Here is an 18200-nt window from a genome sequence, read left to right as displayed (position 1 = left end):
AGCAGAATTCTGCACGAAATCATCAAAATTCTTACAGAAAACCGCATATTTCGATGCAAAACGACGATTTCTCGCTGATTTTCGTTGTTTTCTGGCTTGAATTCGCAAAGAAGAGCACGAAATCTACAAAATCATCACTTTTTACCAAGATTCAACGGCTGAATTGCAAGAAAACAGCAGAATTCTGCACGAAATCATCAAAATTCTTACAGAAAACCGCATATTTCGATGCAAAACGATGATTTCTCGCCGATTTTCGTTGTTTTCTGGGTTGAATTCGCAAAGAAGAGCACGAAATCTACAAAATCATGACTTTTTACCAAGATTCAACAGCTGAATTGCAAGAAAACAGCAGAATTCTGCACGAAATCATCAAAATTCTTAGAGAAAACCGCATATTTCGATGCAAAACAACGATTTTTCGCCGATTTTCGTTGTTTTCTGGCTTGAATTCGCAAAGAAGAGCACGAAATCTACTAAATAATCACTTTTAACCAAGATTCAACGGCTGAATTGCAAGAAAACAGCAGAATTCTGCACGAAATCGTCAAAATTCTTAGAGAAAACCGCATATTTCGATGCATTACGACGATTTCTCGCTGATTTTCGTTGTTTTCTGGCTTGAATTCGCAAAGAAAAGCACGAAATCTACAAAATCATGACTTTTTACCAAGATTCAACGGCTGAATTGCAAGAAAACAGCAGAATTCTGCACGAAATCATCAAAATTCTTAGAGAAAACCGCATATTTCGATGCAAAACGACGATTTCTCGCTGATTTTCCTTGTTTTCTATCTTGAATTCGCAAAGAAGAGCACAAAATCTACAAAATCATGACTTTTTACGAAGATTTAACTGCTGAATTGCAAGAAAACAGCAGAATTCTGCACGAAATCATCAAAATTCTTACAGAAAACCGCATATTTCGATGCAAAACGACGATTTCTCGCCGATTTTCGTTGTTTTCTGGCTTGATTTCGCAAAGAAGAGCACGAAATCTACAAAATCATGACTTTTTACCAAGATTCAACGGCTGAATTGCAAGAAAACAGCAGAATTCTGCTCGAAATCATCAAAATTCTTACAGAAAACCGCATATTTCGATGCAAAACGACGATTTCTCGCCGATTTTTGTTGTTTTCTGGCTTGAATTCGCAAAGAAGAGCACGAAATCTACAAAATCATGACTTTTTACGAAGATTTAACTGCTGAATTGCAAGAAAACAGCAGAATTCTGCACGAAATCATCAAAATTCTTACAGAAAACCGCATATTTCGATGCAAAACGACGATTTCTCGCCGATTTTCGTTGTTTTCTGGCTTGATTTCGCAAAGAAGAGCACGAAATCTACAAAATCATGACTTTTTACCAAGATTCAACGGCTGAATTGCAAGAAAACAGCAGAATTCTGCACGAAATCATCAAAATTCTTACAGAAAACCGCATATTTCGATGCAAAACGACGATTTCTCGCCGATTTTCGTTGTGTTCTGGCTTGAATTCGCATAGAAGAGCACGAGATCTACAAAATCATGACTTTTTACCAAGATTTAACGGCTGAATTGCAAGAAAACAGCAGAATTCTGCACGAAATCATCAAAATTCTTAGAGAAAACCGCATATTTCGATGCAAAACGACGATTTCTCGCCGATTTTCGTTGTTTTCTGGCTTGAATTCGCAAAGAAGAGCACGAAATCTACAAAATTATGACTATTTACCAAGATTCAACGGCTGAATTGCAAGAAAACACCAGAATTCTGCACGAAATCATCAAAATTCTTAGAGAAAACCGAATATTTCGATGCAAAACAACGATTTTTCGCCGATTTTCGTTGTTTTCTATCTTGAATTCGCCAAGAAGTGCACGAAATCTACAAAATCATGACTTTTTACCAAGATTCAACGGCTGAATTGCAAGAAAACAGCAGAATTCTGCACGAAATCATCAAAATTCTTAGAGAAAACCGCATATTTCGAGGCAAAACAACGATTTCTCGCCGATTTTCGTTGTTTTCTATCTTGAATTCGCCAAGAAGAGCACGAAATCTACAAAATCATGACTTTTTACTAAGATTCAACGGCTGAATTGCAAGAAAACTGCAGAATTCTGCACGAAATCATCAAAATTCTTACAGAAAACCGCATATTTCGATGCAAAACAACGATTTCTCGCCGATTTTCGTTGTTTTCTATCTTGAATTCGCCAAGAAGAGCACGAAATCTACAAAATCATGATTTTTTACCAAGATTCAACGGCTGAATTGCAAGAAAACAGCAGAATTCTGCACGAAATCATCAAAATTCTTAGAGAAAACCGCATATTTCGATGCAAAACGACGATTTCTCGCCGATTTTCGTTGTTTTCTGGCTTGAATTCGCAAAGAAGAGCACGAAATCTACAAAATCATGACTTTTTACCAAGATTCAACGGCTGAATTGCAAGAAAACAGCAGAATTCTGCACGAAATCAACAAAATTCTTAGAGAAAACCGAATATTTCGATGCAAAACAACGATTTCTAGCCGATTTTCGTTGTTTTCTATCTTGAATTCGCCAAGAAGAGCACGAAATTTACAAAATCATGACTTTTTACCAAGATTTAACGGCTGAATTGCAAGAAAACAGCAGAATTCTGCACGAAATCATCAAAATTCTTAGAGAAAACCGCATATTTCGATGCAAAACGACGATTTCTCGCCGATTTTCGTTGTTTTCTGGCTTGAATTCGCAAAGAAGAGCACGAAATCTACAAAATCATGACTTTTTACTAAAATTTAACGGCTGAATTGCAAGAAAACAGCAGAATTCTGCACGAAATCATCAAAATTCTTAGAGAAAACCGCATATTTCGATGCAAAACGACGATTTTTCGCCGATTTTCGTTGTTTTCTGGTTTGAATTCGCAAAGAAGAGCACGAAATCTACAAAATCATGACTTTTTACCAAGATTCAACGGCTGAATTGCAAGAAAACAGCAGAATTCTGCACGAAATCATCAAAACTCTTAGAGAAAACCGCATATTTCGAGGCAAAATAACGATCTCTCGCCGATTTTAATTGTTTTCTATCTTGAATTCGCCAAGAAGAGCACGAGATCTACAAAATCATGACTTTTTACCAAGATTCAACGGCTGAATTGCAAGAAAACTGCAGAATTCTGCACGAAATCATCAAAATTCTTACAGAAAACCGCATATTTCGATGCAAAACGACGATTTATCGCCGATTTTCGTTGTTTTCTGGCATGAATTCGCAAAGAAGGGCACGAAATCTACAAAATCATGACTTTTTACCAAGATTCAACGGCTGAATTGCAAGAAAACAGCAGAATTCTGCACGAAATCATCAAAATTCTTACAGAAAACCGCATATTTCGATGCAAAACGACGATTTCTCGCCGATTTTCGTTGTTTTCTGGCTTGAATTCGCAAAGAATAGCACGAAATCTACAAAATCATGATTTTTTACCAAGATTCAACGGCTGAATTGCAAGAAAACAGCAGAATTCTGCACGAAATCATCAAAATTCTTAGAGAAAACCGCATATTTCGATGCAAAACGACGATTTCTCGCCGATTTTCGTTGTTTTCTGGCTTGAATTCGCAAAAAAGAGCACGAAATTTACAAAATCATGACTTTTAACCAAGATTCAACGGCTGAATTGCAAGAAAACAGCAGAATTCTGCACGAAATCAACAAAATTCTTGGAGAAAACCGAATATTTCGATGCAAAACAACGATTTGTCGCCGATTGTCGTTGTTTTCTATCTTGAATTCGCCAAGAAGAGCACGAAATCTACAAAATCATGACTTTTTACCAAGATTCAACGGCTGAATTGCAAGAAAACAGCAGAATTCTGCACGAAATCATCAAAATTCCTACAGAAAACCGCATATTTCGATGCAAAACGACGATTTCTCGCCGATTTTCGTTGTTTTCTGGCTTGAATTCGCAAAGAAGAGCACGAAATCTACAAAATCATGACTTTGTACCAAGATTCAACGGCTGAATTGCAAGAAAACAGCAGAATTCTGCACGAAATCATCAAAATTCTTAGAGAAAACCGCATATTTCGATGCAAAACGACGATTTCTCGCCGATTTTCGTTGTTTTCTATCTTGAATTCGCAAAGAAGAGCACGAAATCAACAAAATCATGACTTTTTACTAAGATTCAACGGCTGAATTGCAAGAAAACAGCAGAATTCTGCACGAAATCGTCAAAATTCTTAGAGAAAACCGCATATTTCTATGCAAAACGAAGATTTCTCGCCGATTTTCGTTGTTTTCTGGCTTGAATTCGCAAAGAGGAGCACGAAATCTACAAAATCATGACTTTTTACCAAGATTCAACGGCTGAATTGCAAGAAAACAGCAGAATTCTGCACGAAATCATCAAAATTCTTAGAGAAAACCGCATATTTCGAGGCAAAACAACGATTTCTCGCCGATTTTCGTTGTTTTCTATCTTGAATTCGCCAAGAAGAGCACGAAATCTACAAAATCATGACTTTTTACTAAGATTCAACGGCTGAATTGCAAGAAAACTGCAGAATTCTGCACGAAATCATCAAAATTCTTACAGAAAACCGCATATTTCGATGCAAAACGACGATTTCTCGCCGATTTTCGTTGTTTTCTGGCTTGAATTCGCAAAGAAAAGCACGAAATCTACAAAATCATGATTTTTTACCAAGATTCAACGGCTGAATTGCAAGAAAACAGCAGAATTCTGCACGAAATCATCAAAATTCTTAGAGAAAACCGAATATTTCGATGCAAAACAACGATTTCTCGCCGATTTTCGTTGTTTTCTATCTTGAATTCGCCAAGAAGAGCACGAAATCTACAAAATCATGACTTTTTACCAAGATTCAACGGCTGAATTGCAAGAAAACAGCAGAATTCTGCACGAAATCATCAAGATTCTTACAGAAAACCGCATATTTCGATACAAAACGACGATTTCTCGCCGATTTTCGTTGTTTTCTGGCATGAATTCGCAAAGGAGAGCACGAAATCTACAAAATCATGACTTTTTACCAAGATTCAACGGCTGAATTGCAAGAAAACAGCAGAATTCTGCACGAAATCATCAAAATTCTTAGAGAAAACCGCATATTTCGATGCAAAACGACGATTTCTCGCCGATTTTCGTTGTTTTCTATCTTGAATTCGCAAAGAAGAGCACGAAATCAACAAAATCATGACTTTTTACTAAGATTCAACGGCTGAATTGCAAGAAAACAGCAGAATTCTGCACGAAATCGTCAAAATTCTTAGAGAAAACCGCATATTTCTATGCAAAACGAAGATTTCTCGCCGATTTTCGTTGTTTTCTGGCTTGAATTCGCAAAGAGGAGCACGAAATCTACAAAATCATGACTTTTTACCAAGATTCAACGGCTGAATTGCAAGAAAACAGCAGAATTCTGCACGAAATCATCAAAATTCTTACAGAAAACCGCATATTTCGATGCAAAACGACGATTTCTCGCCGATTTTCGTTGTTTTCTGGCATGAATTTGCAAAGAAGAGCACGAAATCTACAAAATCATGACTTTTTACCAAGATTCAACGGCTGAATTGCAAGAAAACAGCAGAATTCTGCACGAAATCAACAAAATTCTTAGAGAAAACCGAATATTTCGATGCAAAACAACGATTTCTAGCCGATTTTCGTTGTTTTCTATCTTGAATTCGCCAAGAAGAGCACGAAATTTACAAAATCATGACTTTTTACCAAGATTTAACGGCTGAATTGCAAGAAAACAGCAGAATTCTGCACGAAATCATCAAAATTCTTAGAGAAAACCGCATATTTCGATGCAAAACGACGATTTCTCGCCGATTTTCGTTGTTTTCTGGCTTGAATTCGCAAAGAAGAGCACGAAATCTACAAAATCATGACTTTTTACCAAGATTTAACGGCTGAATTGCAAGAAAACAGCAGAATTCTGCACGAAATCATCAAAATTCTTAGAGAAAACCGCATATTTCGATGCAAAACGACGATTTCTCGCCGATTTTCGTTGTTTTCTGGTTTGAATTCGCAAAGAAGAGCACGAAATCTACAAAATCATGACTTTTTACCAAGATTCAACGGCTGAATTGCAAGAAAACAGCAGAATTCTGCACGAAATCATCAAAACTCTTAGAGAAAACCGCATATTTCGATGCAAAACGATGATTTCTCGCCGATTTTCGTTGTTTTCTGGGTTGAATTCGCAAAGAAGAGCACGAAATCTACAAAATCATCACTTTTAACCAAGATTCAACGGCTGAATTGCAAGAAAACAGCAGAATTCTGCACGAAATCGTCAAAATTCTTAGAGAAAACCGCATATTTCGATGCAAAACGACGATTTCTCGCCGATTTTCGTTGCTTTTTGGCTTGAATTTGCAAAGAAGAGCATGAAATCTACAAAATCATGACTTTTTACCAAGATTCAACGGCTGAATTGCAAGAAAACAGCAGAATTCTGCACGAAATCATCAAAATTCTTACAGAAAATCGCATATTTCGATGCAAAACGACGATTTCTCGCCGATTTTCGTTGTTTTCTGGCTTGAATTCGCAAAGAAGAGCACGAAATCCACTAAATCATCACTTCTTACCAAGATTCAACGGCTGAATTGCAAGAAAACAGCAGAGTTCTGCACGAAATCTTCAAAATTCTTAGAGAAAACCGCATATTTCGATGCAAAGCGACGATTTCTCGCTGATTTTCGTTGTTTTCTATCCTGAATTCGCAAAGAAGAGCACGAAATCTACAAAATCATGACTTTTTACCAAGATTCAAAGGCTGAATTGCAAGAAAACAGCAGAATTCTGCACGAAATCATCAAAATTCTTACAGAAAACCGCATATTTCGATGCAAAACGACGATTTCTCGCTGATTTTCGTTGTTTTCTGGCTTGAATTCGCAAAGAAGAGCACGAAATCTACAAAATCATCACTTTTTACCAAGATTCAACGGCTGAATTGCAAGAAAACAGCAGAATTCTGCACGAAATCATCAAAATTCTTACAGAAAACCGCATATTTCGATGCAAAACGATGATTTCTCGCCGATTTTCGTTGTTTTCTGGGTTGAATTCGCAAAGAAGAGCACGAAATCTACAAAATCATGACTTTTTACCAAGATTCAACAGCTGAATTGCAAGAAAACAGCAGAATTCTGCACGAAATCATCAAAATTCTTAGAGAAAACCGCATATTTCGATGCAAAACAACGATTTTTCGCCGATTTTCGTTGTTTTCTGGCTTGAATTCGCAAAGAAGAGCACGAAATCTACTAAATAATCACTTTTAACCAAGATTCAACGGCTGAATTGCAAGAAAACAGCAGAATTCTGCACGAAATCGTCAAAATTCTTAGAGAAAACCGCATATTTCGATGCATTACGACGATTTCTCGCTGATTTTCGTTGTTTTCTGGCTTGAATTCGCAAAGAAAAGCACGAAATCTACAAAATCATGACTTTTTACCAAGATTCAACGGCTGAATTGCAAGAAAACAGCAGAATTCTGCACGAAATCATCAAAATTCTTAGAGAAAACCGCATATTTCGATGCAAAACGACGATTTCTCGCTGATTTTCCTTGTTTTCTATCTTGAATTCGCAAAGAAGAGCACAAAATCTACAAAATCATGACTTTTTACGAAGATTTAACTGCTGAATTGCAAGAAAACAGCAGAATTCTGCACGAAATCATCAAAATTCTTACAGAAAACCGCATATTTCGATGCAAAACGACGATTTCTCGCCGATTTTCGTTGTTTTCTGGCTTGATTTCGCAAAGAAGAGCACGAAATCTACAAAATCATGACTTTTTACCAAGATTCAACGGCTGAATTGCAAGAAAACAGCAGAATTCTGCTCGAAATCATCAAAATTCTTACAGAAAACCGCATATTTCGATGCAAAACGACGATTTCTCGCCGATTTTTGTTGTTTTCTGGCTTGAATTCGCAAAGAAGAGCACGAAATCTACAAAATCATGACTTTTTACGAAGATTTAACTGCTGAATTGCAAGAAAACAGCAGAATTCTGCACGAAATCATCAAAATTCTTACAGAAAACCGCATATTTCGATGCAAAACGACGATTTCTCGCCGATTTTCGTTGTTTTCTGGCTTGATTTCGCAAAGAAGAGCACGAAATCTACAAAATCATGACTTTTTACCAAGATTCAACGGCTGAATTGCAAGAAAACAGCAGAATTCTGCACGAAATCATCAAAATTCTTACAGAAAACCGCATATTTCGATGCAAAACGACGATTTCTCGCCGATTTTCGTTGTGTTCTGGCTTGAATTCGCATAGAAGAGCACGAGATCTACAAAATCATGACTTTTTACCAAGATTTAACGGCTGAATTGCAAGAAAACAGCAGAATTCTGCACGAAATCATCAAAATTCTTAGAGAAAACCGCATATTTCGATGCAAAACGACGATTTCTCGCCGATTTTCGTTGTTTTCTGGCTTGAATTCGCAAAGAAGAGCACGAAATCTACAAAATTATGACTATTTACCAAGATTCAACGGCTGAATTGCAAGAAAACACCAGAATTCTGCACGAAATCATCAAAATTCTTAGAGAAAACCGAATATTTCGATGCAAAACAACGATTTTTCGCCGATTTTCGTTGTTTTCTATCTTGAATTCGCCAAGAAGTGCACGAAATCTACAAAATCATGACTTTTTACCAAGATTCAACGGCTGAATTGCAAGAAAACAGCAGAATTCTGCACGAAATCATCAAAATTCTTAGAGAAAACCGCATATTTCGAGGCAAAACAACGATTTCTCGCCGATTTTCGTTGTTTTCTATCTTGAATTCGCCAAGAAGAGCACGAAATCTACAAAATCATGACTTTTTACTAAGATTCAACGGCTGAATTGCAAGAAAACTGCAGAATTCTGCACGAAATCATCAAAATTCTTACAGAAAACCGCATATTTCGATGCAAAACAACGATTTCTCGCCGATTTTCGTTGTTTTCTATCTTGAATTCGCCAAGAAGAGCACGAAATCTACAAAATCATGATTTTTTACCAAGATTCAACGGCTGAATTGCAAGAAAACAGCAGAATTCTGCACGAAATCATCAAAATTCTTAGAGAAAACCGCATATTTCGATGCAAAACGACGATTTCTCGCCGATTTTCGTTGTTTTCTGGCTTGAATTCGCAAAGAAGAGCACGAAATCTACAAAATCATGACTTTTTACCAAGATTCAACGGCTGAATTGCAAGAAAACAGCAGAATTCTGCACGAAATCAACAAAATTCTTAGAGAAAACCGAATATTTCGATGCAAAACAACGATTTCTAGCCGATTTTCGTTGTTTTCTATCTTGAATTCGCCAAGAAGAGCACGAAATTTACAAAATCATGACTTTTTACCAAGATTTAACGGCTGAATTGCAAGAAAACAGCAGAATTCTGCACGAAATCATCAAAATTCTTAGAGAAAACCGCATATTTCGATGCAAAACGACGATTTCTCGCCGATTTTCGTTGTTTTCTGGCTTGAATTCGCAAAGAAGAGCACGAAATCTACAAAATCATGACTTTTTACTAAAATTTAACGGCTGAATTGCAAGAAAACAGCAGAATTCTGCACGAAATCATCAAAATTCTTAGAGAAAACCGCATATTTCGATGCAAAACGACGATTTTTCGCCGATTTTCGTTGTTTTCTGGTTTGAATTCGCAAAGAAGAGCACGAAATCTACAAAATCATGACTTTTTACCAAGATTCAACGGCTGAATTGCAAGAAAACAGCAGAATTCTGCACGAAATCATCAAAACTCTTAGAGAAAACCGCATATTTCGAGGCAAAATAACGATCTCTCGCCGATTTTAATTGTTTTCTATCTTGAATTCGCCAAGAAGAGCACGAGATCTACAAAATCATGACTTTTTACCAAGATTCAACGGCTGAATTGCAAGAAAACTGCAGAATTCTGCACGAAATCATCAAAATTCTTACAGAAAACCGCATATTTCGATGCAAAACGACGATTTATCGCCGATTTTCGTTGTTTTCTGGCATGAATTCGCAAAGAAGGGCACGAAATCTACAAAATCATGACTTTTTACCAAGATTCAACGGCTGAATTGCAAGAAAACAGCAGAATTCTGCACGAAATCATCAAAATTCTTACAGAAAACCGCATATTTCGATGCAAAACGACGATTTCTCGCCGATTTTCGTTGTTTTCTGGCTTGAATTCGCAAAGAATAGCACGAAATCTACAAAATCATGATTTTTTACCAAGATTCAACGGCTGAATTGCAAGAAAACAGCAGAATTCTGCACGAAATCATCAAAATTCTTAGAGAAAACCGCATATTTCGATGCAAAACGACGATTTCTCGCCGATTTTCGTTGTTTTCTGGCTTGAATTCGCAAAAAAGAGCACGAAATTTACAAAATCATGACTTTTAACCAAGATTCAACGGCTGAATTGCAAGAAAACAGCAGAATTCTGCACGAAATCAACAAAATTCTTGGAGAAAACCGAATATTTCGATGCAAAACAACGATTTGTCGCCGATTGTCGTTGTTTTCTATCTTGAATTCGCCAAGAAGAGCACGAAATCTACAAAATCATGACTTTTTACCAAGATTCAACGGCTGAATTGCAAGAAAACAGCAGAATTCTGCACGAAATCATCAAAATTCCTACAGAAAACCGCATATTTCGATGCAAAACGACGATTTCTCGCCGATTTTCGTTGTTTTCTGGCTTGAATTCGCAAAGAAGAGCACGAAATCTACAAAATCATGACTTTGTACCAAGATTCAACGGCTGAATTGCAAGAAAACAGCAGAATTCTGCACGAAATCATCAAAATTCTTAGAGAAAACCGCATATTTCGATGCAAAACGACGATTTCTCGCCGATTTTCGTTGTTTTCTATCTTGAATTCGCAAAGAAGAGCACGAAATCAACAAAATCATGACTTTTTACTAAGATTCAACGGCTGAATTGCAAGAAAACAGCAGAATTCTGCACGAAATCGTCAAAATTCTTAGAGAAAACCGCATATTTCTATGCAAAACGAAGATTTCTCGCCGATTTTCGTTGTTTTCTGGCTTGAATTCGCAAAGAGGAGCACGAAATCTACAAAATCATGACTTTTTACCAAGATTCAACGGCTGAATTGCAAGAAAACAGCAGAATTCTGCACGAAATCATCAAAATTCTTAGAGAAAACCGCATATTTCGAGGCAAAACAACGATTTCTCGCCGATTTTCGTTGTTTTCTATCTTGAATTCGCCAAGAAGAGCACGAAATCTACAAAATCATGACTTTTTACTAAGATTCAACGGCTGAATTGCAAGAAAACTGCAGAATTCTGCACGAAATCATCAAAATTCTTACAGAAAACCGCATATTTCGATGCAAAACGACGATTTCTCGCCGATTTTCGTTGTTTTCTGGCTTGAATTCGCAAAGAAAAGCACGAAATCTACAAAATCATGATTTTTTACCAAGATTCAACGGCTGAATTGCAAGAAAACAGCAGAATTCTGCACGAAATCATCAAAATTCTTAGAGAAAACCGAATATTTCGATGCAAAACAACGATTTCTCGCCGATTTTCGTTGTTTTCTATCTTGAATTCGCCAAGAAGAGCACGAAATCTACAAAATCATGACTTTTTACCAAGATTCAACGGCTGAATTGCAAGAAAACAGCAGAATTCTGCACGAAATCATCAAGATTCTTACAGAAAACCGCATATTTCGATACAAAACGACGATTTCTCGCCGATTTTCGTTGTTTTCTGGCATGAATTCGCAAAGGAGAGCACGAAATCTACAAAATCATGACTTTTTACCAAGATTCAACGGCTGAATTGCAAGAAAACAGCAGAATTCTGCACGAAATCATCAAAATTCTTAGAGAAAACCGCATATTTCGATGCAAAACGACGATTTCTCGCCGATTTTCGTTGTTTTCTATCTTGAATTCGCAAAGAAGAGCACGAAATCAACAAAATCATGACTTTTTACTAAGATTCAACGGCTGAATTGCAAGAAAACAGCAGAATTCTGCACGAAATCGTCAAAATTCTTAGAGAAAACCGCATATTTCTATGCAAAACGAAGATTTCTCGCCGATTTTCGTTGTTTTCTGGCTTGAATTCGCAAAGAGGAGCACGAAATCTACAAAATCATGACTTTTTACCAAGATTCAACGGCTGAATTGCAAGAAAACAGCAGAATTCTGCACGAAATCATCAAAATTCTTACAGAAAACCGCATATTTCGATGCAAAACGACGATTTCTCGCCGATTTTCGTTGTTTTCTGGCATGAATTTGCAAAGAAGAGCACGAAATCTACAAAATCATGACTTTTTACCAAGATTCAACGGCTGAATTGCAAGAAAACAGCAGAATTCTGCACGAAATCAACAAAATTCTTAGAGAAAACCGAATATTTCGATGCAAAACAACGATTTCTAGCCGATTTTCGTTGTTTTCTATCTTGAATTCGCCAAGAAGAGCACGAAATTTACAAAATCATGACTTTTTACCAAGATTTAACGGCTGAATTGCAAGAAAACAGCAGAATTCTGCACGAAATCATCAAAATTCTTAGAGAAAACCGCATATTTCGATGCAAAACGACGATTTCTCGCCGATTTTCGTTGTTTTCTGGCTTGAATTCGCAAAGAAGAGCACGAAATCTACAAAATCATGACTTTTTACCAAGATTTAACGGCTGAATTGCAAGAAAACAGCAGAATTCTGCACGAAATCATCAAAATTCTTAGAGAAAACCGCATATTTCGATGCAAAACGACGATTTCTCGCCGATTTTCGTTGTTTTCTGGTTTGAATTCGCAAAGAAGAGCACGAAATCTACAAAATCATGACTTTTTACCAAGATTCAACGGCTGAATTGCAAGAAAACAGCAGAATTCTGCACGAAATCATCAAAACTCTTAGAGAAAACCGCATATTTCGAGGCAAAACAACGATCTCTCGCCGATTTTAATTGTTTTCTATCTTGAATTCGCCAAGAAGAGCACGAGATCTACAAAATCATGACTTTTTACCAAGATTCAACGGCTGAATTGCAAGAAAACTGCAGAATTCTGCACGAAATCATCAAAATTCTTACAGAAAACCGCATATTTCGATGCAAAACGACGATTTATCGCCGATTTTCGTTGTTTTCTGGCATGAATTCGCAAAGAAGGGCACGAAATCTACAAAATCATGACTTTTTACCAAGATTCAACGGCTGAATTGCAAGAAAACAGCAGAATTCTGCACGAAATCATCAAAATTCCTACAGAAAACCGCATATTTCGATGCAAAACGACGATTTCTCGCCGATTTTCGTTGTTTTCTGGCTTGAATTCGCAAAGAAGAGCACGAAATCTACAAAATCATGACTTTTTACCAAGATTCAACGGCTGAAATGCAAGAAAACAGCAGAATTCTGCACGAAATCATCAAAATTCTTGGAGAAACCCGCATATTTCGATGCAAAACGACGATTTCTCGCCGATTTTCGTTGTTTTCTGGCTTGAATTCGCAAAGAAGAGCACGAAATCTACAAAATCATGACTTTTTGCCAAGATTCAACGGCTGAATTGCAAGAAAACAGCAGAATTCTGCACGAAATCATCAAAATTCTTAGAGAAAACCGAATATTTCGATGCAAAACAACGATTTCTCGCCGATTTTCGTTGTTTTCTATCTTGAATTCGCCAAGAAGAGCACGAAATCTACAAAATCATGACTTTTTACCAAGATTCAACGGCTGAATTGCAAGAAAACAGCAGAATTCTGCACGAAATCATCAAGATTCTTACAGAAAACCGCATATTTCGATACAAAACGACGATTTCTCGCCGATTTTCGTTGTTTTCTGGCATGAATTCGCAAAGGAGAGCACGAAATCTACAAAATCATGACTTTTTACCAAGATTCAACGGCTGAATTGCAAGAAAACAGCAGAATTCTGCACGAAATCATCAAAATTCTTAGAGAAAACCGCATATTTCGATGCAAAACGACGATTTCTCGCCGATTTTCGTTGTTTTCTATCTTGAATTCGCAAAGAAGAGCACGAAATCAACAAAATCATGACTTTTTACTAAGATTCAACGGCTGAATTGCAAGAAAACAGCAGAATTCTGCACGAAATCGTCAAAATTCTTAGAGAAAACCGCATATTTCTATGCAAAACGAAGATTTCTCGCCGATTTTCGTTGTTTTCTGGCTTGAATTCGCAAAGAGGAGCACGAAATCTACAAAATCATGACTTTTTACCAAGATTCAACGGCTGAATTGCAAGAAAACAGCAGAATTCTGCACGAAATCATCAAAATTCTTACAGAAAACCGCATATTTCGATGCAAAACGACGATTTCTCGCCGATTTTCGTTGTTTTCTGGCATGAATTTGCAAAGAAGAGCACGAAATCTACAAAATCATGACTTTTTACTAAGATTCAACGGCTGAATTGCAAGAAAACAGCAGAATTCTGCACGAAATCATCAAAATTCTTAGAGAAAACTGCATATTTCGATGCAAAACGACGATTTCTCGCTGATTTTCGTTGTTTTCTATCTTGAATTCGCAAAGATGAGCACGAAATCTACAAAATCATGACTTTTTACCAAGATTCAACAGCTGAATTGCAAGAAAACAGCAGAATTCTGCACGAAATCATCAAAATTCTTAGAGAAAACCGCATATTTCGAGGCAAAACAACGATCTCTCGCCGATTTTAATTGTTTTCTATCTTGAATTCGCCAAGAAGAGCACGAGATCTACAAAATCATGACTTTTTACCAAGATTTAACGGCTGAATTGCAAGAAAACAGCAGAATTCTGCACGAAATCATCAAAATTCTTAGAGAAAACCGCATATTTCGATGCAAAACGACGATTTCTCGCCGATTTTCGTTGTTTTCTGGTTTGAATTCGCAAAGAAGAGCACGAAATCTACAAAATCATGACTTTTTACCAAGATTTAACGGCTGAATTGCAAGAAAACAGCAGAATTCTGCACGAAATCATCAAATTTCTTAGAGAAAACCGCATATTTCGATGCAAAACGACGATTTCTCGCCGATTTTCGTTGTTTTCTGGTTTGAATTCGCAAAGAAGAGCACGAAATCTACAAAATCATGACTTTTTACCAAGATTCAACGGCTGAATTGCAAGAAAACAGCAGAATTCTGCACGAAATCATCAAAACTCTTAGAGAAAACCGCATATTTCGAGGCAAAACAACGATCTCTCGCCGATTTTAATTGTTTTCTATCTTGAATTCGCCAAGAAGAGCACGAGATCTACAAAATCATGACTTTTTACCAAGATTCAACGGCTGAATTGCAAGAAAACTGCAGAATTCTGCACGAAATCATCAAAATTCTTACAGAAAACCGCATATTTCGATGCAAAACGACGATTTATCGCCGATTTTCGTTGTTTTCTGGCATGAATTCGCAAAGAAGGGCACGAAATCTACAAAATCATGACTTTTTACCAAGATTCAACGGCTGAATTGCAAGAAAACAGCAGAATTCTGCACGAAATCATCAAAATTCCTACAGAAAACCGCATATTTCGATGCAAAACGACGATTTCTCGCCGATTTTCGTTGTTTTCTGGCTTGAATTCGCAAAGAAGAGCACGAAATCTACAAAATCATGACTTTTTACCAAGATTCAACGGCTGAAATGCAAGAAAACAGCAGAATTCTGCACGAAATCATCAAAATTCTTGGAGAAACCCGCATATTTCGATGCAAAACGACGATTTCTCGCCGATTTTCGTTGTTTTCTGGCTTGAATTCGCAAAGAAGAGCACGAAATCTACAAAATCATGACTTTTTGCCAAGATTCAACGGCTGAATTGCAAGAAAACAGCAGAATTCTGCACGAAATCATCAAAATTCTTAGAGAAAACCGAATATTTCGATGCAAAACAACGATTTCTCGCCGATTTTCGTTGTTTTCTATCTTGAATTCGCCAAGAAGAGCACGAAATCTACAAAATCATGACTTTTTACCAAGATTCAACGGCTGAATTGCAAGAAAACAGCAGAATTCTGCACGAAATCATCAAGATTCTTACAGAAAACCGCATATTTCGATACAAAACGACGATTTCTCGCCGATTTTCGTTGTTTTCTGGCATGAATTCGCAAAGAAGAGCACGAAATCTACAAAATCATGACTTTTTACCAAGATTCAACGGCTGAATTGCAAGAAAACAGCAGAATTCTGCACGAAATCATCAAAATTCTTAGAGAAAACCGCATATTTCGATGCAAAACGACGATTTCTCGCCGATTTTCGTTGTTTTCTATCTTGAATTCGCAAAGAAGAGCACGAAATCAACAAAATCATGACTTTTTACTAAGATTCAACGGCTGAATTGCAAGAAAACAGCAGAATTCTGCACGAAATCGTCAAAATTCTTAGAGAAAACCGCATATTTCTATGCAAAACGAAGATTTCTCGCCGATTTTCGTTGTTTTCTGGCTTGAATTCGCAAAGAGGAGCACGAAATCTACAAAATCATGACTTTTTACCAAGATTCAACGGCTGAATTGCAAGAAAACAGCAGAATTCTGCACGAAATCATCAAAATTCTTACAGAAAACCGCATATTTCGATGCAAAACGACGATTTCTCGCCGATTTTCGTTGTTTTCTGGCATGAATTTGCAAAGAAGAGCACGAAATCTACAAAATCATGACTTTTTACTAAGATTCAACGGCTGAATTGCAAGAAAACAGCAGAATTCTGCACGAAATCATCAAAATTCTTAGAGAAAACTGCATATTTCGATGCAAAACGACGATTTCTCGCTGATTTTCGTTGTTTTCTATCTTGAATTCGCAAAGATGAGCACGAAATCTACAAAATCATGACTTTTTACCAAGATTCAACAGCTGAATTGCAAGAAAACAGCAGAATTCTGCACGAAATCATCAAAATTCTTAGAGAAAACCGCAGATTTCGAGGCAAAACAACGATTTCTCGCCGATTTTCGTTGTTTTCTATCTTGAATTCGCCAAGAAGAGCACGAAATCTACAAAATCATGACTTTTTACCAAGATTTAACGGCTGAATTGCAAGAAAACAGCAGAATTCTGCACGAAATCATCAAAAATCTTACAGAAAACCGCATATTTCGATGCAAAACGACGATTTCTCGCCGATTTTCGTTGTTTTCTGGCTTGAATTCGCAAAGAAGAGCACGAAATCTACAAAATCATGACTTTTTACCAAGATTTAACGGCTGAATTGCAAGAAAACAGCAGAATTCTGCACGAAATCATCAAAATTCTTAGAGAAAACCGCATATTTCGATGCAAAACGACGATTTCTCGCCGATTTTTGTTGTTTTCTGGCTTGAATTCGCAAAGAAGAGCACGAAATCTACAAAATTATAACTATTTACCAAGATTCAACGGCTGAATTGCAAGAAAACACCAGAATTCTGCACGAAATCATCAAAATTCTTAGAGAAAACCGAATATTTCGATGCAAAACAACGATTTCTCGCCGATTTTCGTTGTTTTCTATCTTGAATTTGCCAAGAAGTGCACGAAATCTACAAAACCATGACTTTTTACCAAGATTCAACGGCTGAATTGCAAGAAAACAGCAGAATTCTGCACGAAATCATCAAAATTCTTAGAGAAAACCGCATATTTCGAGGCAAAACAACGATTTCTCGCCGATTTTCGTTGTTTTCTATCTTGAATTCGCCAAGAAGAGCACGAAATCTACAAAATCATGACTTTTTACCAAGATTCAACGGCTGAATTGCAAGAAAACTGCAGAATTCTGCACGAAATCATCAAAATTCTTACAGAAAACCGCATATTTCGATGCAAAACGACGATTTCTCGCCGATTTTCGTTGTTTTCTGGCATGAATTTGCAAAGAAGGGCACGAAATCTACAAAATCATGACTTTTTACCAAGATTCAACGGCTGAAATGCAAGAAAACAGCAGAATTCTGCACGAAATCATCAAAATTCTTGGAGAAACCCGCATATTTCGATGCAAAACGACGATTTCTCGCCGATTTTCGTTGTTTTCTGGCTTGAATTCGCAAAGAAGAGCACGAAATCTACAAAATCATGACTTTTTGCCAAGATTCAACGGCTGAATTGCAAGAAAAC

The sequence above is a fragment of the Gnatocerus cornutus genome, unplaced genomic scaffold (genome assembly GCF_029298725.1).
Source record: "Gnatocerus cornutus isolate USDA-ARS CGAHR unplaced genomic scaffold, icGnaCorn1.1 ctg00000022.1, whole genome shotgun sequence".
In the NCBI taxonomy this organism is placed as follows: domain Eukaryota; kingdom Metazoa; phylum Arthropoda; class Insecta; order Coleoptera; family Tenebrionidae; genus Gnatocerus; species Gnatocerus cornutus.
The sequence above is the reverse complement of the archived record's forward strand: the minus strand, read 5'-3'. Positions refer to the sequence as shown.